This window comes from Canis lupus, chromosome 9 (assembly GCF_011100685.1).
Source record: "Canis lupus familiaris isolate Mischka breed German Shepherd chromosome 9, alternate assembly UU_Cfam_GSD_1.0, whole genome shotgun sequence".
Classification (NCBI taxonomy): Eukaryota; Metazoa; Chordata; class Mammalia; order Carnivora; family Canidae; genus Canis; species Canis lupus.
In genome coordinates this window covers 49768225-49773118 of record NC_049230.1, presented here as the reverse complement: position 1 = coordinate 49773118, position 4894 = coordinate 49768225, and the positions used below count along the sequence as shown (strand labels likewise).

At 55.5% G+C, this 4894-nt stretch overlaps 2 pseudogenes; both read left to right on the top strand.

Annotated features, from left to right (window-relative positions):
- LOC119876594 overlaps positions 1-2694 on the top strand; it is a 4318-nt pseudogene extending 1624 nt beyond the window's left edge.
- Positions 2695-2769: 75 nt separating this feature from the next.
- LOC119876593 lies at positions 2770-4894 on the top strand (annotated as a pseudogene).

Sequence of the window (4894 nt, the reverse complement as noted above, 5' to 3'; positions counted from 1 at the left end):
CCTCAGCTGCCACTGCCACCCCTATAGTGGGTCCTGCCAGGGCCTTAGCAGCTTTGATCAGCAGGAGATAAGGTATGGTTTGCGGCATCTCACGGGGGCCTGTGTTCCCAGGTTTACCCGCCTTGTATGATCTGTGCTGAGCTGCAGATTCCTTGTGCCCTTGGAGAGAGGCTCAGCCTCCTCTCCCTGGGAAGTGGGAAGCTCCCTTTGCTGAACACCCCACCGGGCAGCCCTTGGGTCCCCAGAAGTGTCATGACAGCCTTGTGAGGTAGGCGAGGGCTGGAGAGAAGACCTCCACGGGGAGCACAGACCTGAACCAGCCTGGGCCTTTTCCGCTAGTGGTGTAGTCCTCCTGGTCAGCCATCACCTGCCTTTTCCCAGGGGATGTCCCCTGAGCCTCTGGCTGTGTGGGGACGGTCCCCTACCTTCTTTGTGTACTGCCATGGGTCAAGCTAGGAGGTCGTTCCCAAGGGGTAGTCCAGGCTCCAAGCCTGGCCTTCCTACACACAGGTCTGGGTCACCTTGGTCCAGGGTTTTCTTGTTTGCCTCCAGAAGAAAAGGCCATCAGTGACAGAGCAGAGGTCAGACATGTCACTAGCAGAACGCTGCTGTGGTCAGCACGGGCACTGAGTCATTCTGACCTGATGCTACATTCCAGTTGGTGGCCTTTGCTAAGCCTGTGCTTTTCATCTACAGAATGATGCAGGATATGTCATCTGTTGGAGCTTTAGGAAGTTACAGTCGCTATGCTTGTAAAGTGTCCTAGGGTATATAAGTCCCTAGGAACTGAAAGCTGTGGTTCTTATTCGTGGGTCCTTTGCATTCTGGGCAGTAGATGATTTCACAGGCGAGCACTGAAGTCAGTGGGCACTGTGTCCTGCCACAGCAATCTCCTACCCTGCTTTTCTGCCCTGATTCCTCATCCCCAGATTCGGGGGCCCCAAGTTGGGAGGACCTTAGGCTTGAGTTCTTCCTTTCTTCCTCTCCAGGCCGCACCACCGAGCTGTCTCCTGCCGCCTTGGAGAAGAGACGGCGGAGGAAACAGGAGCGGGACAGGAAAAAGAGAAAGCGAAAGGAGCTGAGGGCAAAGGAGAAGGTGGCACAGGCTGCGGAGGTTGCTGAGCTGCCCCATGAGCCCCACGAGCCACCTCCTGAGGAGGCACAGTCAGGGCTGCTCTTCAACAAGGTGTGAGGGGCATGGGGACTCTGGCTTTCCCCTAGCTGGCCATGTGGTTCTAGCCTGTGGTTGCCCATCTGCAAAGTGGAGTGGCAGCAGTGCCTGCCCACAGGGGTGCTCGGGAGCATTCATGGGAAAGGTTCCGAAAAGCTGTAATTCACTGGGGTTGCAACCCTTCTTCCTGAGGTGGAGGTGACTGAGGAGCAAGCCAGCAGCAAGGCCCAGCGCCGGAAGGAGAAGAGGCAGAAGCTGAAGGGGAACCTGACGCCGCTGACGGGCAAGAACTACCGGCAGCTGCTGGAGCGCCTTCAGGCACGGCAGGCTCAGCTGGACGAGCTGCGGGACCAGGACGAAGGGAAGGCCCGGGAGCTCGAGAGTAAGATGAAGTGGACCAACCTGCTGTACAAGGCCGAGGGCGTGCGCATCCGAGACAATGAGCACCTGCTTGCAGGAGGCCCTGAAGCGCAAGGAGAAGCGGCGCGCCCAGCGCAAGCGCAAGTGGGAGAAGCGCACCGCCCACGTGGTCGAGAAGATGCAGCGGCGGCAGGATAAGCGGCGGCAGAACCTGCGCAAGAAAAGGCGGCCCGGGCAGAGCAGCGCCTGGAGAAGGCCCACAGGAAGGGCCGCATCCTTCCCCCAGGACCTGGAGCGGGCTGGCCTGGCGTGAGGGCCTGCAGCCCGGGTACCCAGACCACGCCCCTGACCTGGGACTGCCCTCCCACATCCTGGGACACTGAGCAGGAGCTCCTGGCCAGCAGGAGGCTCCGTGGGCTCACCTTGCCAGTGGGTTCTCAGGGCTCAGCTCGAATGTGTCAAAGGAGGAGTGCTGCTGACAATGGAGGCCTGGATCCTCCAGAGCCCAGAAAGCTGTGACTGGGCCCGGGGTCCAGCCTTCTCTTAGGAGGTTGTAAAGCTCCCCGGACGTTTGCAGGGTGAGGGATGAATGGAGGCTGCAAGGGCTCTGGGGGGCATGTCACTGGCCCTTCTTCCCCACCGTGTTGGCATAAGCTGGGAAAGAATGGCCTTTGGAACTGCCCATGTCAGTCCAAAACTCACCTGGAAGGGAGGAAACTCAGAACTGCTGTACCCTGAGGCAGAGGTGGAATGGGCCTCGGGACTGGCAGAGGGTGGAGCTGACCTTGGCTGAGACTGGGAGGGAATCATCCTGAGCTGACTTGTAAGAGGAGCAAGAATTAGAGCTTAAGGGTAAACATGTGCATGAAAAATGTTCAGGTGCCTGCTGGGTTGGGGGTGGGGGGTGCCTGAGGGACTCAGTTAAGTGGGCCTGACTCCTGATTTTGGCTCAGGTCCTGATCTCAGGATCCTCAGATTGAGCCCCATGTCTGGCTCTATCCTCAGTTTGGAATCTGTTTGAAATTCTTTTACTCTCCTTCTTGCTTTTCCTGCTCTTGCTGTCTCTCATTTTAAAATAAATACATTTTCTGGGAGGGGGAAGTTGTCTTCTGGAAGATGGGCACAGTATACAGGACGCTGGGAGGAAGGGAGAGGCGGGGTGGGTGGGAGGGTGTCAGTCCAGGAGAAGGCAGGAGATGAGGAGGGATAGAAGCTAGGACTCAGCGAGGCTATGGAAGATGCCCAGTGAGGTGGTGGAAGTCCACGCATACCTGCCAGCAGCAGAACCACTGCAGACGCACAAGACCGGCAGGGGGCTGGTGTGGATTTCGTGGCTCGTGAATCACTTTTCAGTAAATCCTTGATAACTTTTGTAAACTTTTATACTTGGGTCTTTATACACACCTATGAGTCGACCTGTGTGGTAGAGTCCTGGAAGTGAAATTTAAAGTTTTGATATATTGGTGGCTCAGTCAGTAGGGTGTCCAACTCTTGAGTTCAGCTCCGGTCATGATCTTTGCCTGCAGGCATTGAGCCCTGCATCAGGCTCTGTAGTCAGCATGGTGTCTGCTTGTCTCTCTCCCTCTCCCCACCCCCATCTCTCAAATAAATAAAAAACTATAATCTTTAAAGTTTTTATGGATTTTCTCATATGCCCTCTGGAAGGATTATAAAAATTGGTATTTTCGGGGGATCCCTGGGTGGCGCAGCGGTTTGGCGCCTGCCTTTGGCCCAGGGCACGATCCTGGAGACCCGGGATCGAATCCCACGTCGGGCTCCCGGTGCTCCCAGCCTGAGGGAGGAGGAAGCACAAAGGCCCATAGGAGCATGGCAGGCATGTGTCAGGAACATCAAGGAGACGGCCTGCCCACACAGAAAGAAGGAGAGAGGGGAGGAGACCAGGTCAGAGGCAGATCTTGTAGGCTCTGGTAGACCACTGTAGGATCTGGATTTACCTTTTTCTTTTTTTTAAAGATGAGAAGCCATCAGAGGGTCATGAGTTGGGAGAGAGCTATCATTTAGACATTATCCATCATTTGATTTTTATCAACATCATGGATTAAGAAAATACGTTATGGTTGAGGCTACACGCTCTCAATACCAATCTGAAGGCCTCTGCTACTCTACAGTTGATTCACTGTCTTTAGCTAGTAGATTGGCTTATGGTTTTTATTTTTGGTTTTTGATTTTTAATTGTGTTAAAATGCACATAGCATTTATCATCTTAGCTGTGTTTAAACACCATAGTTCGGTAGTGTTAGATTTGTGTTTCGGTGCCACCAGAGGGCCGCGCATCTTCACAAGCGTTTTCCTCACAAAACTGAAGCTCTGTGCCCACTGAACACAAGCTCCCCACTCCCCGGCCTCTGGCACCCACCCTTCTGTCTCTTTCTAGGAATTCGCGCATTCTAGATACTCCCTTTAAGTGGAATCAGACAGTGCTTGACTTTTGCAATCGCTTATTTCACTCAGTACAACATCCTCCAGGTGTGACTATGGGGTCCATAAGCTGTCTATGCCCTAGTCTGTTTTGCTGCTGTTTGATCTGTTTAACACCCACCGTCTCTGTTTCTGGGGTGCCTGTCGTTGGTCTTAGATACGTGGTCTTCCTGGAGCTGTTCCTGCAGACGGCAGAGAAGCACTTCATGGTGGGACACAGGGTCATCTACTACGTCTTTACTGACCGGCGCCGATGTGCCCCGTGTGCCCCTTGCGGAAGGGAGCAGATCGTGGTCCTCGAGGTGCGAAACTATGCCCGCTGGCAGGACGGTGTCCATGCACCGCATGGAGATGATCAGCAATTTCTCACAGCAGCGCTTCCTCCGTGAGGTGGACTACCTGGTGTGTATGGATGTGGACATGAAGTTCTGCGATCACGTGGGCGTGGAGATCCTGTCCCCCCCTCTTCGGCACCCTGCACCCCGGTTTCTATGGGGCGGCCCGCGAGGCCTTCACCTATGAGCGCCGGCCGCAGTCCCAGGCCTACATTCCGAGAGATGAGGGTGACTTTTACTATGCAGGGGGCTTTTTCGGGGGGTCGATGGTCGAGGTTCTCCAGCTGACCACAGCTTGTCACCAGGCGATGGTGGTGGACCAGGCCAACGGGCTCGAGGCGTGTGACCCGATGAGAGCCACCCTGAACAGGTACCTGCTGGACCACAAGCCCACCAAGGTGCTGTCCCCGGGAGTACCTGTGGGGACGAACAGATGCAGCAGAGGCCACCTTTCCTCAGGAAACTGCGCTACGTGGCAGTGCCCAAGAATCCTGCAGAAATCCGGCAGTGACAAGCGTGGAGCCCCGGGGAGGTCTCTGTTCAGGCTGCCTCCTTAGCGGGTCTTCCCCGGGCAAGGGATCTGCCCAAG